This window comes from Gopherus flavomarginatus, chromosome 1, assembly GCF_025201925.1.
Source record: "Gopherus flavomarginatus isolate rGopFla2 chromosome 1, rGopFla2.mat.asm, whole genome shotgun sequence".
NCBI lineage: Eukaryota > Metazoa > Chordata > Testudines > Testudinidae > Gopherus > Gopherus flavomarginatus.
Window position 1 is genome coordinate 13,382,567 of NC_066617.1, and position 18,215 is coordinate 13,400,781.

Genomic DNA, 18,215 nt, shown 5'->3' on the forward strand with positions numbered 1-18,215 from the left:
CTTTTTTTTTTTTTTTTTTTTTTACATTGCAAACACCTGTGTTTAGAAATATCCCTGCTTCTTTAGTTCCAAATTTTCCATCCAACTCCACTTTGAAGAACTTGTTTTCTCAGCGCCGGTGGTTGCACGAATACTATTTTACTTTTGCATGGAAGTGTGTGTGTGTGTGTGTGTGTATATATAAAAAATATATATAATACACACAGACTCAGGATGTAAAATACTCTGTCACCTTTCATCCAGGTGGATCCCAGTGTGAGATCTTTATCGTTATTACACACTGAATGAGCTTTGCCCAACTGGCTTGAGGGGTTGGCAGAGTGCTTGATGTTTAATGCTTTGGCTATATATGAAGAGGAATGCTTCAATAATGAGGTGAGAGCTGACAGGGTGCATCTTTCCTTCAACATCTCCTTGAGGAGAGAGGAACAGCGATAACCCCTGTGCTTAAAGCAAACAATTCAGAACCCAGGGGGTTGGGTGTCTTTGCTGTCATTTTCTGCTCTTTTCTCTCCCACTGAGAGACCTGGTTCTTCACTCCTCTGTAAAAAGAAAAAAATAGACTAACAACTGGTGTAAAAACCCTAAAAGACCCAGTTTGTCTCAGGGTGAGGCCTCTTTTACATGAACTGTGGAAATCTTAACTTTAGCTACTGCCGGTAATTCAAAAGCTGGAACATAATGTCAGCTCGTGCCACCAGTTCTCTTGCAAACAGAGCAAAGAAACACTTTGGATGCAGCCACTTTATTTATTTATTTATTTATTTATTTGCCACCACTGGAAAAGAGAGGAAAAAAAAAGAGTCAGCAGAGTCTGTTGGTGGCTGGGTCAAACACTGACACGGCCAACCCTATAGTACTTCAGTAGGAGCAGGTCACAAATCCAATGTCCTGCTCCAGCTTTCTCATGATCCAACCCCGGGAACCCAAATAGGAGGGGGCTGCCTAGACTTACGGGGGGCTGACAATCTAAGGACTTACTTAAGGCAAGAAACTGACAAAAAGAAATTACTGATCCCCTCCAACCTTAGTGCTGGAAAAGAAAGGCGATGAAGGCACATTTTAACCTGTGCTATTTGCCGCTAGTTATTTCCCCTTTTTTAGCATGTATTCCATTTGCTATCTGGTAAACCTCCTGTCATTCTCTGCCTGGGAATTTGCTAGCCCCTGGCTTGCTAGGGCCTTTAATATCCCTCCTGGTGGCAGTTGGGGGGGAGGGTAAGTGTGAGTGCCCTGGATGGAGTGAACTTTCCCTTCTACTCATTCAACAGATCAAAAATAAACACACAAAATAAATGAAAATGTCTGATCGGTTGGAAAAGATCCCAGTGTTGTGACTGTCATAATTACGACCCCCAGCAACAAATGAAAGGAGTTTTGGTGTTTCACAGCCTGACTCTAGAAGCTTGATGTGTTTGCAACCTTGGGGGCCTGGGACAGGTTTTTTCTAGGCATGCCTCCCTCTGCTGGTCGCTTGTAATCAGCTCTTTTTTTCCCCCTTCCTGTTTAGTCCCAACCAAGTCAGAGAAGAGCTGCTTATTTACCCTGCAGAAAGGAGATGGTGGAAGTGTTTGAAGGTAAAACAGACACATTCAGAAAAACCTGCAACTTACCAGCCTTGCACTGGAAATGAGTCAGGGAACAATTTGACCCTTTAAATAATAACACTCAGTTGGTAACAGGTCCCATACAACAGCCCTGGCAATTAGCAAATTGTGGTATGAGAAATAATCACGCTAACTAAAGAAAGTCAGAGAAGGGAGTTTCAGCTATTCCTTGACTCAGCTTTCTCCCTTTAGGGGGAAACATTAATGTTTAGACTTGTCTGCCTGCAAGGAGGTAAATGATCTTCTTCCTTGCTTCTGTGTGTTTGGGGAGACACTTTCTCTAGTTTAAAGCTTTACATTACTTCTCCTGGTGGATTAGTAGACAGTCATTTATAAAAGGCAGCCAAATATTTGTGACAGGTTTTTCCCCACACGCACACACAAACACACACCAGTAACAACTGGATTATTAAAATCTTAGGCTGTAAGTGGATAAATATGCCATGTGTATAGTATATTTGAAATGCAGTGTGTATATTACATATAAAATGTGTATGTATGTAAAATCTTTATAAGATCAGTATGAGTGTAGAAACTTTGGGTTATTATATATATTATAAAATCATTAGCCTTCAATCTAAGGAATCAAAAACTCTCGCCCTCCCCCTCAATCCCATGCACTAAAAGGTCAGTTCTCTGGCTCGACACTGTTATTTATTATTTGTATTACAGTAGTACCCAATCAGGATCTGAGGTATTTTTTATCGCATTTAGTGCTTGCCATCAGTCATGAAAACTTAACAAAGACGCTATTGGGTTTATCTATAGGCAGCTAAACAAACGTATCTTGCTCTTCTGTTATCTTCTTGTTAACAAAACACTATCAGGATGTTCTAAACATCAGCATTTACTGCACAAGAGCCCTTTATCTAGGATGATATATAAAGAACCCATCAATTAGTGCAAAGGGTTTGTAGATACCTGCCATATATTCTCTCCAAACCCACAGTCGCTTCCCTGGCTTATTTCACGAATGATATCACTGCATTTTATGGGCCTCGGATACTTGTGTTTGGAGCTAGAAGATCCTGTTTTAATCTTCATAATGTCAGGAATGACGAATACGTGTTAATAAAAACCCAGACTGAGAAAATGTTCCCAGCTTTGAACCAGTAGGTCAGGTAAGCGTGTCCTGGGGTGCAGGCTTGTTCTTAGTCCTGGGACACAGTAACACATGAGTGTTATGAGGCGAGGACCAAATTGGCCCATGATGACACTAAGGAGTAGACCCCACACACCTGGAAATCTCAAGTCATCAGCATACACCAATGATACAGTAGAGTTGGCACCAGCAGTGAAATGCCAGCCCCAGTGAGGTCAATGGGAATTTTGCTAATGACCTTCATTGGGCCTGGATTTTGCCATCTCTTCCCCGTCTCCTCTCTGGTGGGCCCTATAGCTACTAGATACCTGCTGCCTTGGATTTCTCCCCAAGCACAGTCACCTCTTCTAGCTTTAGGAGGGGCAATTTTCATTCTTTGTTCTCCCCACCCGCCTGCTCATGCTCTCTTTATTCCCAGCTCTCAGTGTCTGCAGGGCTACCTGGCTCTTGGCTATCCAGTGACTGCTCCCCTATCAGGCAACTTTCCCTTTCTAATGGCTCAAGATCTTAGTAGGAACGTTCCCCTGCTTCCCCCTTGGAGCTTAGGTCTCTGCATGCTGACAATCAAACCCAAGGGAGAGGGAGTCAGGCCCAAATTTTTGTTTTCAAGCCCTGAGCCATTGCTGTGGGGCTACAGCTAGACTCCCCAGTGAACGGCTGCATTTTTCCTGCTGTTCTGTGCAGAGGCATCATTTGCAGACGATTTTTACTAGCCAGCGAAGCAGCACAATTTCCGCAGGGGCGCCCCCATAGTTTAAAATAACAGGCTTTCCCCCACCTTCCACAATGGGTGCATGCTGGCAGCAGCGATTCTCACTTTCACTAGTGTCACCTCAGCCCGAGAAAGGCTGAGACACCAACTCTTTAGCAGTGGCATCTAGAATCCTGGGAAGCTGCTTTTTCAGACAACTGGATCGATCGCAGTGCAGGCCCCATTTGATCCCAAGAGGTAAATTGGGATGCAAGGTGTCATCTATAAAATGGATCAACCCACTCCCCCTCTCCAGCAGGAAGTGGGGGAATCCTAAATTTGCTTGTGGGATGGAAATTCTTCAGGTACGTGGCAAGTCTTAAGGTTTAACCCAAACTTCTGGTTGTCTCGAGGGATTTCTTTACCCCAGGGGGCAATTTAGATCTTGCAAAACAGACTCTCCTTTGCAAATAAATATATTGCCTGTTTTAAACCTGTTTCACCTCACTCTTGAAGTGACTTTCCTCTGACAGGCCCAGGTTCAGGAAAGTACTTAAAGCCCTTACGTAATGTGAAGTCAATGGGAAATAAGCACTTTGTTTTAGTGCTTCGCTGAGTCAGGACCTACGGTGGCAGCAGAAAAAGCAGACGTTGCTGTTATTAAGCTGTTGATTTTCTGGATTAAAAATTCCAAAGCAAACTAAAAGCAAGAAGAGGAAAAAGAAATGGGGTTATGTTTCATGGTTGGAGTGTAAGTAAAACGCATTATGAGTCATCATTTTTGTTTTATTATTTCATTCCATTTACAAACCAAAACAGTTGGACGCAGACAGCCCCTGATGATCGTGTTCCTCAGGTCATTTGGGTTTAGGATTTGGATTCGATGTAGGTGCTGGGGAAGCTAGAAACTGCTTTCCAAGTCATATGGGTGTCGTCTTGGTAGCTGCTCCCAATAGAATGTGATGTTACAGGCCAGATTCAACTCTCCCCGACGACAATGGAAAAACCCCATTACTTCAATGGGAACAGAGTCCTCCTCTCCGATGACTTGCGGGCCTGGGAGCAGCAAGTTATAATACGTGAGTGGTCTCACATGCTTCAGGATCGGTTTCTAAGATATCTAGTGATATATGAAGAGTCAGGGGAGGTGGCTATAACCAGATGCACACACTTGTAAGAATGTACTCGTATACCTTTGCCATTCTGATCATTATAAATAGACAAATTAACTCATCCCGCCAGCCCCTCAAGCCACCATTAATTGGCTGCTTTCTCATAGGAAGCCCAGCAGAGACTGGGAGGAGAGGGTAGTGACCGTTCACAGCGGCCCAGGCAGGGGCGGCTCTAGGCATTTTGCAGCCCCAAGCACTGCAGACAGGCTGCCTTCGGCAGCTTGCCTGTGGAGGGTCCACTGGTCCCGCGACTTCAGCGGACCTCCCGTAGTCCGCCAAAGCCGTGGGACCAGCAGACCCTCTGCAGGCAAGCTGCCAAAGGCAGCCTGCCTGCCGCCCTCAGGGCAACCGGCAGAGTGCCCCCAGTGGCTTGCCGCTCCAAGCATGCACTTTGCGTGCTGGTGCCTGGAGCCGCCCCTGGGCCTAGGGAAGAAAGCACAGAGGTGTTTGTATGAGAAGTTGACGCACAGGCCCATGAGAGTGTCATCACTGCTGGAGAGCAGGCAGGACAAGACGAGTGGGGCCAAACTGTACAGGGCTTTGAAGATGAGGACCAAAATCTCGGTCTGGATGCGGTGAAACCTTGTGACCTTGGGGTAGTTTTGCCTTCCTCTGCAGCAGGGGGTGTGGGCCATTTGCTAGGTCAGCTGGGTATGTCTCCCGCAACCAATTTCTTTGTCATTGAGGGGGCCTCAGACACTTGTGCACCTCAGTCCTGCCTAGTCACTGCCTGTGGCACACCATAGCTTGAGCTCTTATGGGCTGTAATGCTTTGGTCTCATTTTGTTGGCTGGGGATTAAGGGAGTTGAGGGAGCATTGGTGGCCTGTGCTAGACAGGAGGTCAGATTAGATGATCTGGTCACTCCTTCTGGCCTGTGAAACCCGGGCAGCTAGCGGAGGGATTCGAATGGGGGAGTGTTGTGGTCAGAGTGATGGGCCAGACAGATGGCCTTAGCAGCTGTGTATGAAGCTGAGTGGGAGGGAGGCCAGAGAGGTGCAGGAATCAGAATGAGAAAGGAGAAGGTCCTGGACTGGTATTGTGGCCATCTGGACAAAAAGAAAAGGAATTATCTTAGGAATTCAGCTGGGAGTGCAAATGGGGTGATTGTTCTTCCTATTCAGTGCGTAATGTGTGTTGTGCACATCCTCACACTTACGTCCCGCCTTTGAACTGAGGCCCATTTCAAGGCAGCTATTGGAATGACCATGTTGTCTTCCTAAACCACGAAAAGTTTTAGTGGATTATTTCAAGGATGGCGCTACATAGAAAACTACCGAAGCCATAAAGAGCCCTTTGTTCTGGGGAAAAAGGGTCATGAGATTGATAAAATCTTTGTAGGTCTAATTTTATAATAATCTTAAAACAGAGCCAGAGAGAGATGGTATATACCTGCCATCTGAGGCCTTACTGTCACTGATACGTAAAGCTGATGGCCAGTGGTTATAGAAATCAGCCTGACATTTTTAGATGTTGGTCTCTGTTGATAAATCTTGATGAGTATCCAGTGAGATAAAGGAGACAGAGGTGAAGACGTCACATCAGGTACATGGGGATGCAGAAGTATGTCCAGAAAGCCAATACGAGTGGGCAGAAAACTTTCACCAACTTGTCTGAACAAAGCCATCAACTTTGTGAACTACAGAAAAATCAGCTTGAATGATATGCTGTGGATTATATTACACCTTGCTCCTTCTATTTGCTGAATTTGAGATTAGAGTCAAGACTCTCTTGGAAGAAAGACATAAAAACGGTGACATTATATGTGTACATAAAATCACTTCCACATTTCCAAACTAAGGTTTTCAACAGCATCTCTTCCTGTTGGCAGCATGGGCAAGTGGCTAAGGCAGCTAGCTTGAGACTCAGAAGATCTAGGGTCTTTTCCTGGCCCTACCACTTTGATAACTCTCCATCCCTCTGTTTCCCCATCTGGGAAACAGGACTAATAATTTTAACTTGCCTTTATCAAGTGCTTTGAGATCTATGGAGCGAAAGAGCTATATAAAAGCTAAGGAACATCTTTCTAAGTCGAACTGAAAGGCTGCAAAGAACTAGCAAGCAATAGAAGAGAAGAGCTTGACAGCATATGTAAAATGGAAATACCTGAATGCCTTGCTGGACAAAAGTGAAGTGCATCAGCTCCCAGTGGGCCTCTCTCAGGTACTATATTAACATACTGTTCTATTCTAAGCAGGAGACACTTTACCGCTGTTATGCAATTATTAAGACTGAGAGAAGAATCCTCCCCAGTTATTTATATCCAGCTCCAGTGACCACAGGTATGGAGCCAAGGTGGAATTTGTATTTAATTAAAAGACAAACATGTGGCAGGAAAGATGATTGTAGAAAGAGCGATAGGCAGATAGAGTGAGCTCTTTCTACGATATATACACAATGTATAGAGAGGAAGATAGTTAACAAACACCTCAAGAGAGGTTTGAATCTCTATGTGGCTTTTATATCAAACATTCACATCCAGCTCTCCCAGGTGTGTGTGTTTTCTCCAACAGCTATAAAAGTTGCTATCTGAGAGGAGAACAAAAGACAAATAGAAATCGTTGATGCAAAACCTACCCATCTAAACATGATCTTTCTGGAGCAGGAGCTCTAAGCTCCTGATTTGTATGATATTGCAGCGTGGATACAATAATATCTGCTCCAGTTCTTATTAGCTATATTACAATGATTTACCCCTCCCCCCCCCAAAATGTACACGTGCCGATGAGTTTCCCTGTAGGGGAGAGGGAAAAAAAGAATAAAAGTTTAATAAACGTGTGCTGGGTTGTGGATGACTTTGTGGCGACCTTTGTTGCAAATGGCCTATGCATGCGGAATAATGGTCTCCTTGCAGAGAGGGAAATGGCTTAGTGCTATCATCGTTGCCTCGGTAACCATCAGAGTCTCCATCTAGCAGAGAGAAATGAGTTATGAAAAGGCTTGAGTGAAGAAGGGATTAACACATGATCCCAGGGACAGCATGTCAATCAAAAGCAGCGGAGAAATTACACTGCTCTATTTGAGAATTTCTCCGGAAACACAGCCTTAGTGGAGATATAGAGAGAGACACACACACGCGAAAATATAGCTACGTAATATATACGTAGGTATAGATTGAAACACAGCAATGTGCATACAAGCCTATATGTTCACACACATATATACACACGTACACATCAGTTTATTAATTCACACACACCATACATACATACCTCACACCTAACTCTCACCCCATACATATAAATGCACACACTTCTGCTCGCCTCTATATATGCATAGGTATATAAAAGCACAAGTACACATACACACACTAGAGAGAAACATTGTACTCATTATCAGAATACCATGGTGCAAATGAAAACAATCCAAAATGATTCAGTGTGTTTATTTCTTAAATCTCCTAGCTGACCCACACATTCCTTTTCCTCTCTATTCACTTTCTCCCGCACCTAATGTGCAAATGCCCCTGATTGTGCTTTATCTGGGGAGTCATTAAGTGTCCCGTGCAGCGCAAACACGTGAATTACCTTTTGTAAGTACAGTAGCATCTATGAAATGAAGTCATTTGTGTGCAGCACCCATAGGAAGCCAATATAGGGAATTGATCCCCTATGGCAACTTATACATGCAGAATTGGGACATTTCAATGGCATGACATCTCTTGGATAACCTTGGTGATTTTTGACAGCTCTAGGCTCCTATCCTAGTTCATGGAACACAAAAGTTTGGGGTGTGGCCATTAAAAACATTTTAACAGCATTTGAATCGAGATATTGGAAAGCGATCCAGAAATTACAAAGCTCTCTGTGTCCATTCACTTTCTTAGTGTGAGTCCTTTCTAAGGTTTACATTACTGGGGATTCATGTGGATTTTTCTCCTGATGTTGGAAGAAGAAGGTGAGTGGTATAAAGCATTTCTTTGGAAGGAGGAGTGGAGAATCTGAGTGGAGAAGTTTGAATGCTGCTCCTTGACCAGCTCAATAATAGGAAACTTTCTCTTAAAGGAAATACATTTTAAAAATCCAGTGATCCTTTTGATAAAAATCAAACCCAGCCGGGCCTCTACATGTGGGGAGAGGTTGGCTCAAGCCTGCTTTGAGTTTGGGAGATTAGACCCTCGTCATGTGGGGGAACAGAAAATTCACGTCTCCAAAGTACCAATTCAAAACATAAACGCGAACAGCGCTCACGGCCTACAGTCAACCCCTATCCACGCATCCCACTGCACAACGCACACTCTGTACTCACGCCCTATACACACACAGCTCACAGGCTCCATGCATCCCAACCTACTCACGACCCCCGTGCACACCCCAGATACAGACACAGGCACCCCAGCAGTTTCCACCTATTCGCACACACAAATACGTCCTCCATCACTGGAACCCCCGCACACCCATCCACACCTCTCTCTCACACATCCATACAGACCATAGCCACCCCTGTCTCCCATGCCTTGCCCCTACACAGAGCCCTCTCTCACACACACGCTCCCAGCCGAACACCCTTGTACAATATACCTGGGCATCACTCCTGATTCTTCTGCCCCACCTGAAAGCCTCCCTCACACAACACACCCTCCCTACACACTCACACACTATAGAGCTGTACATACCCCCTGCCACTGACACACATTACACTTATACAAACACACCTGTCCCACAAACACACTCCCTTCACATGCTCACACACCCTCGGTTAATACACAGACCTCTTTCGTACACACTGTGCATACTCCTAGATAGCACACATATCCCAGCTAACTCACAAACTCCTATATAACACATATATGCCTTTATAACACCTGCACAATAATACACACAGCTATGTAATACACACTCCTGTATAGTGCACCCATCTATATGATGTGCACAGCCTTTGTATCAGAGGGGTAGCCGTGTTAGTCTGGATCTGTAAAAGCAGCAAAGAATCCTGTGGCACCTTATAGACTAACAGACGTTTTGGAGCATGAGCTTTCATGGGTGAATGCCCACTTCCTCAGATGCATGTAATGGAAATTTCCAGGGGCAGGTATATATATATGCTAGCAAGCAAGCTAGAGATAACGAGGTCAGTTCAGTCAGGGAGGATGAGGCCCTGTTCTAGCAGTTGAGGTGTGAAAACCAAGAGAGGAGAAACTGGTTCTGTAATTGGCAAGCCATTCACAGTCTTTGTTCAATCCTGAGCTGATGGTGTCAAATTTGCAGATGAACTGAAGCTCAGCAGTTTCTCTTTGAAGTCTGGTCCTGAAGTTTTTTTGCTGCAGGATGGCCACCTTAAGGTCTGCAATAGTGTGTCCAGGGAGGTTGAAGTGCTCTCCTACAGGTTTTTGTATATTGCCATTCCTAATGTCTGATTTGTGTCCATTTATCCTTTTCCGTAGAGACTGTCCAGTTTGGCCGATGTACATAGCAGAGGGGCATTGCTGGCATATGATGGCGTATATTACATTGGTGGATGTGCAGGTGAATGAACCAGTGATGGTGTGGCTGATCTGGTTAGGTCCTGTGATGGTGTCGCTGGTGTAGATATGTGGGCAGAGTTGGCATCGAGGTTTGTTGCATGGATTGGTTCCTGAGCTAGAGTTATTATGGTGCGGTGTGCAGTTACTGGTGAGAATATGTTTCAGGTTGGCAGGTTGTCTGTGGGCAAGGACTGGCCTGCCACCCAAGGCCTGTGAAAGTGTGGGATCATTGTCCAGGATGGGTTGTAGATCCTTGATGATGCGTTGGAGGGGTTTTAGCTGGGGCCTCTATGTGATGGCCAGTGGAGTCCTGTTGGTTTCTTTCTTGGGTTTGTCTTGCAGTAGGAGGCTTCTGGGTACACGTCTGGCTCTGTTGATCTGTTTCCTTATTTCCTCGTGCGGGTATTGTAGTTTTGAGAATGCTTGGTGGAGATTTTGTAGGTGTTGGTCTCTGTCTGAGGGGTTAGAGCAGATGCGGTTGTACCTCAGTGCTTGGCTGTAGACAATGGATCGTGTGATGTGCCCGGGATGGAAGCTGGAGGCATGAAGGTAGGCATAGCAGTCGGTAGGTTTTCGATATAGGGTGGTGTTAATGTGACCATCACTTATTTGCACCGTGGTGTCAAGAAAGTAGACCTCTCGTGTAGATTGGTCCAGGCTGAGGGTGATGGTGGGGTGGAACTGTTGAAATCATGGTGGCACACCTTTGTAGCACACACACCCCCACACTTTTATAACACACATGTACCTGCATAGCACATACTTCACATATACACACCCCTATATACCTGTATACACATACACACACCTATATACTACACCACTACACACTATACACACCCCTATAAAACACACTACATGTACACACCCACCCCCTATATAACACACACACCACACATATGCACAGCTACATAACACACATGAACCTGTATAACACACTACACATATACACATACCTATATACCACACACACACATCCCTATATAACACACCACACATACACAAGTATGAGGGGATAGCTATGTTAGTTCATATCCACAAAAGCAACAAGGAGACCGGTGGCACCGTAAAGACTAACAGACTTATCTGGGCATAAGCTTTCATGAGTAAAAAACCCCACTTCTTCAGATGCATGGAGTGAAAGTTACAGATACAGGCATAAATATACTGACACATGAAGAGACGGGAGTTACCTCACAAGTGCAGAACCAGTGCCGACAAGGCCAATTCAATCAGGGTGGATGTGGTCCACTCCCAATAATTGATGAGGAGGTGTCAATACCAAGAGAGGGAAAGTTGCTTTTGTAGTGAGCCAGCCCCTCCCAGTCCCTATTCAAGCCCAAATTAATGGGGTTAAGTTTGCAAATGAATTGTAGCTCTGCACTCACGCCCTATATAACACACATGCCACACATATGCACACCTATATTACACACAAGCATCTGAATAACAGGCCCCTATATAACACACACACCACACATATGCACACCTGTATAACACACAGGCATCTTAATAACACACCCACGACACACGCCCTATATAACACACACACCACATATATATACATCTATGTACCACATCACACAAACCACTACACCCCCCCATAACACCCCCACACCTATGCACACCTATAGAGCGCCCACCCACCACATGTGTGTACACCTATATAACACAGGGCACACACTCTACACAATTGACATCTTCCCTACCTAACATGCGCACACAAATGCCACCCCCCTACATCTCTCTCTCGCTCTCTCTCTCTCTCTCTCACACACACACAGTCCCAGCCCTGGGTGTAGGGGCCATGGGGGGAGCTTTCCCATCTCCCACCCCCTTTCAAACAGTTCAGAGACCCAGGGAGCTTTGCCTGAGCCAGGCATGGGCTAAGCTGCCCCTTGTCTGTCCCTTTTCCTGGGTCTCCTCTTCTTTCTGTTACCTCCTTTCCTTTCTCCCGGGTTTAGTTCCTCTCCATTCAGCCCTTTGCTCCCCCTCCCTGCCTGGCTGGGTCCCACCCAAGTTTCAAGCCACCAGCCCAGCGCCTGGTTAACCAAATCGCATTGACCCCGCTGCCATTCGATCCCTGCCTCCTTGACACTCATTTAGGAGCGCGCAGCGGTAAAGCGGCCACGGGACAAGCCCAGCCTGAAACCGAAGCCCTGTGAAAGGGGGAGCGAGATCGGGAGAACCTGATAGCTGGAAACTCGGTCTCTCCAAAGGCTCGCCGGAGCTCTTAGCCCGGATCAGGCGGCCGTGGAGCGCCAGCTCGTCGCCAGGCAGGGTGTAAACGTTAAATGGTCGCTATTTGTTCCCGGGCTCGGCCTGAAAACCGAGTCCCCGCTCCCCCGGCCCCTTCCAGCGGCCCACAGGCCCTCATTCATTACGCGGTTTAATAACCCTTCCAGCTAATCACCTCCCCGGCCCTAGGACCCCCTGGCCCCCGCCCCACTGAGCAGGCAGTTCTCCAGGTGCCTTCCCCAGGCTTCTGCCTGGCCCTAGTCAGGGCAGTTCGCAGGGCTTGGGGGTAGGGGTGACCAGATGTCCTAATTTTATAGGGACAGTCCTGATTTTGGGGGCTTTTTCTTATATAGGCTCCTATTGCCCCCCCAACGTGTGTCCCAGTTTTTTACACTTGCTGTCTGTTCACCCTAGAGAGGGTGTGTGCGCTGCGCCCCCCCCCCCCGCTTGTTGGGGCGATTGGGGGCGCAGTCGAGATCTGCCCTCAGGAGGCAGCTTGATCGAGGAGTGTGCCCCCCCAGGTGAAATCACCTGCTCCCAAACTTTCAGCCCCAGCAGCCAGATCCAGTGTGTGAGGGGGTCACCCAAATAAAGGGAGAACTAGATCTGTTGTCTGTTCCCCTCCCTTCCCCAAATCCGCTGGTGGGACTGGGCGACGCCTCCCCTCCCAGGCTTTCCCAGGGCTGGCCTGGCAGGGGAAGGGAACCTTAGGAGCGAGACTAGATTTTTAGCCATCGCCAACTGCCGTTTATTATCTGATGCACAAATGCGGATCTTTTTTTTTTTTAACCTGAGCAAGCCCAATATTATTTGAAACGGATCGGACCCAACGTTTGTCTCCTTTGCTCCGCAACTCTAGATTCCGGCTTCTCAAGCAACCGTTTGAAACTGCGATTAGTTAAAAGCTGCCTGTCCCCCCCCCCCTCCCCGACGCCCCCAGTTAGTCTTCAGTCCCCCCCTCCCCTTTTGTGAGACTTTCATGCGCTGCAGATCAGATATAAAATACTCTATCGGGATACTGCAATATTAAAGATCAAAACTGGCATCAATGGAAGACCAAACGCAGAGAAAACAAAGGAGAAGGCTGGAAGATGTTCATCAGCTAATTACAACTGCAAAAATTATGCAAATTATTCTTGGCACCGCGGCTAGGAAAGCGAGTTTAAGTGCGGAGATAATGCTGGCAAATGGAATGTTCATCTGGCCATGGGACCTGGTCCAACCCTGTTTCATCTAGGGCAGAACCGGTTTGTGGATACATAGATCTATATTCCTATCCAATCAGCTGCACGTTGGGTGCTGGGAAATGATTGATACTTGAAATCCCTTGACAAACGTTGCACGAAATGCCCTGTGCAGAAATAGGAGGGAAACAGAGATTCCCGTTTGAAGGTAGCTAGGAAAACACCACCAGGTAGAAAACTATGATCAGATGTTTAGCGGATGAACCGGTGTAGGGAGCCCCCTGTCCATCTAAAGGCATCAAAGCCACATGGCCGTTTCCCTTAAGAGATGGGATGGGAAGGGGGAGTGAGTTATCATTCGACCCCATTTGAGAAGCGTTTCCCTGGAAAAAGGACCATATTCCACCTGATTCATGTTTAGACACTGAATGGGCCGGAGCAACTCAGACCTCGCAGCAGAAGGCTGAGCACCAAAGTAGTTGTGTTTTCTAAATGCTGAGGCTAATATACAACTCCCACGGGGTATATAAAAAGATAATAAAAGTGGATACAGAGAAACATCCACCTCATATTAAATGGACTATGAAGGAGAGTGGATTTTAGCCACCATTTTCTCTGATCCGATCCAAGCAATTAAGATCAAATTATCATCTAACGTCAAGTCTAGCAGAGCAACCTTATCTAGGTGCCCCATTGAGAGTAGTTGGGATGGTTCCTTCGCTAGAACAAAGCCAAATTAAACCGAGATGCATTTTTCTGAAGAGTTTTTATTGCAATGTGATTCCCAGCCCCTGGCACTAGAAGGTAAGTTGCGGCAGCCTGCAGGAAATCAGATCTGCATCCCATCCTATCAGTATGGAGGGTGAGAGGCAGACATTTGAATGGCTATGTCTTTAAAGGATCAAAACGAACACATCCAGCTGCAGCAAAATATCAGATCCTGCCCTCTTCTGAAACACACACCCACAAACAGAGAAATAATTTCAGGTGAACAACCCCCCCCCCCTTAATTTCTGCAATGAGAAACAAACACAATTCAACGTTCATTTGCACACAATGAAACCAGAAGTGTTTCTCCACTTTATGATAAATGCTTTTTTTTCTTTCCTTTTTTTTTTAAACGAGCAAGGCGATTGATAACAGAAGTGTCTAATCGATTTTTTTCTTGTATGTGTGTTTGTTTGGAAAAAGGGGCGGAGACAGAATTGAATGTTATTGGCGGCTCCCTCTTTAAAAAAAGATGCAAATTACGTTTTATCTTAACTTGGCTCCGTGCTTTATTCAATGTCTATGATTAATTATCTCCTTTTTTCATAAAAAATAAATCATGTAAAATTAGGATCTCGCTGCTTATGAGAAAATAAGCAAGCCCTAGTTTGAGGTCGATTTTGTTAATTTCAGCCTGAAATTGACACACTAATTAAAGCGCCGCATACACCCTTCTCCTTCTTTTTCTTTATCAGATCTACCTTATATTTTCCCAATTAAAAACTGTTAAAAAAGGCAGTTGCACTGCCCCCAGGATAAAAAAAAAGCCCCCTTTTCACAACATTGCCCATCGCTTTCTGCCATCAGATTCATTGTGATGTATTAGATGCAATAAATTATCCCGTGTAACAAAACATTGAGAGCTGAAAGGCTGATAATCTGGAAAGCAGAGATAAGGATTCATTATTCCGAATCATTATGAATCCAACGGTGCCTCTGACTTCTTTCTTAATCAGCTCCTCTGATCCTGGATATGTGAGCAGCACAGATAAGGAAAGAGTCATTTATAATTCTGCACCTCGTCTAATATTTTAAAATAAAGTCAGAGGCAAGAAGCCGCTATAAAACACAAGCAAGAGGCGAGCTCCGAATGAAAAATCACTTCTACGTTGTTATAGTCGCTGTAAGATTTAATTAAAATTCTCCACTTCCACGTGCTTTATATAGTTTCTATTTTTTTCCATGGCGTCTATAATTGATAGGAATTTGCAATCGGGGTTATTTGTTGGGCTGTAGCTCTGACTTTACTCCCGAAGCCCTTGATTCGGGAATGAACTTGGAATTTTCAGTCCGAAGCTTTCCCCTCTCCACTTTTAACACGATATCATTAGGTCGATCATATGAATGTATAAAGCGAAAGCGGATGGGAATCGTTTTAAAGGGAATACGCAGAGCACAGAATCAAAGCCGAAGCGTCTGGCTTGGCAACATCAGATGAAGCTGTTCAGTTTGGAAAATAAAGATCCTAATGATGGTTTTTTAAAAAATATCAGATGAGAATATTTCTTTCAGTGGAGGTGTTATTGATTTTTGGGGGGCGGGCGAGAAAGATCCATTTTAAAAAAGAGAAGCAGAAGGAACTTGAATTATAGAGAATAAAACATTCCTGCGCTTTGCTAATCACCCCATTCCTTAGGGCGGAGTGGCTATCAATAACCACGCCATGCAGATTGTATTTACTGAGGAACCGACTGCAAATCTTTGTTTTGCTGGGTCCTAGATAGATTTTGTTTATTTAGGTCCTTGATTCCTATGGCTACAAATATAAAACGGGTGGATCTACACCTGTATCCCAGGCCTGCTTTTGTATGGTTTTCTGACACACGCTGCAAGTTGCGAATCGCTGAACGCTGGCTTATTTTGAAAATACAATTCCTATTTAAAAAAACCCTTCGCTAGCTGAATATTGCGCTCATGTATTTTGAGAAGGAAACTGCAGACATCGAGGGCTGCGATATTTGTGATAAACCCTGCGTGCCATTTAAAACCTCATTAGTGATGTTTAACCTTTGAATCGCCGGTCCGCCTCTCTGGAAATGAACTTGTGTGTGTGTCTAGCTACTAGTCCCTGCTGCAGAAAAGGGCTTAATACAGGCTGAATATTGAAACAAAAGAGAAGGTCTCTGGATTGTCTTTGGCAATTTCGCAGGCTGCTCACTTGCCCATGGGAAGTCGGATCCAGCTAGATCCAATGAAGCTCAATATCCCACCCCCTTCCCGTAATATCTGCAGTCCTGGATAGCCCCACAATACTGCACCGTCATATTCCTTGTGCCCACCTATTTCCAAGCAGACAGCTTAGTTTGGGACGAGCTTCTGTAGACACCAGCTTTAATTGTTGAACTTACAACCATTTGACCAACCACAATAGAACCCAAATAGACCGCAGCAAATAATTCTACCGGTTAACAATGGGGGAAACGATCCATTCATTCAGTTTATTCCCACTTCGCTCTTTATTATTATTATTCAAGAATTTAGCCTAGGCTCTTCCTATCGGCTTAATACGCCCTTTTTAAAACTCGCGCGCCTTGAGGTTTTAACACGACGTTGAACAGTGAGCCCATATATTCCTGTGTTCCCTCTACCTGCTCTCCATCCGTTTCTACGGGATCCGAATTAACAATGCCAGCGGTATCGCTTGCCTGTTTTTATTTGTATTTCATTGAGAAGCGAGTCCCCTCCGCCGTTCTAATTATCTTTAATTTATCGCCTTAATTGAATGTGCTCGCCAAGGATGGAACTGGGGGAGCGATCAGGTTACTTTTCTCCTTACAAAGAGTCACTTTAGAAAGAGAGACAGCAAATTGCCAGCGTCAGCAGAAAGAAATAGCCCAGAGCTAGGAGTGGATTTTTTTGTTAAATGATCAATTTACTCCCTGATTTACTTCAGCTGGGGTAAAACCAAACCAAACCCGCTTCTCTCACGCCCCACTGCTAGCGGTCAGGCCGGGCACCCTTGCTCGGCTGAGGAGCCAGCGGCAGAGCAGGAAAGGTGCATTTTCTGTCCGGTGACATAAGACTGGAGCCAAAGCCCGTTGAAATCAATGACCAAACTATACAGGGGACCACATCGCCCTCGTAGGCACCGGATCATGTGGTGGAGTGTAGCAACAAGCGATTACCTCGAAACTCCAGTGGAGGTTTGCCCCCACCCCCAGCCCTCTGTTCTCTGATACTAAAACTGAAATATGAATCATGGAAAAAAAATACAATCTAGCTGCCCTGGGCTTTTTTTTTAGGGGCAACATTCTCAAGTGATTCCTTATGATCCTTCCACCAACAAAAGAAGCATCTCGCGCGAGGGGTTCGCTCTCTTCTGTACAAATACTCTGACGGGAGAATAACCTTCCCTTCCGCCCTGAGCCGCTGCCTGGCCAGATCAGTTGCATCAGGGAGCAGAAATCGGCGGCTTGGTTTTACTTTTGTTTATTCCTCCTCTCCCCCTCACCCCGTGAGGTTTGGATTTTAGTGACATAAAGCGTGTCCCGGGAAAATGGCCCGGTGCTCTCCTTTCTCAATTCGATTTGGACCCTCACTTCAGTCTCCATTTAAACTACGTGATCTCCAGCGTTACAGCTGGATCGCCCGGGCAGAGCCTTTCTGTGGCCAAAGCTGTGCACCCACTCCCAAGGTGTAAACGATTCTCCTCCCCTCCCCAGTTCGGCGAAACAGAAACGATTCTAAACATGATCTTTCGGGAGGCGCCTGATTGAAATAGACACGTGATGGTTCCTGACTGTCCGAAGGTTTAAGGTTAATATTAGCACGTTTCGTAGCTCCCAGAACTACCCGAACTAGGAGGGCATGGAAGTGGACTAGTGCAGTGGGTTATTGCTGGGTTTTAACCTGGCCAACAACTGCAGCAGTGAAGGAGGATTTCACAGTAATGCTGCCCCTCTGCATTAGCTACTTACTGCTCTCTGGGCACGGAGAGCCCACGGTTACGTTTGAAATGCAGCTACCAGCTTAGAAGCTGCATGTTTTCCT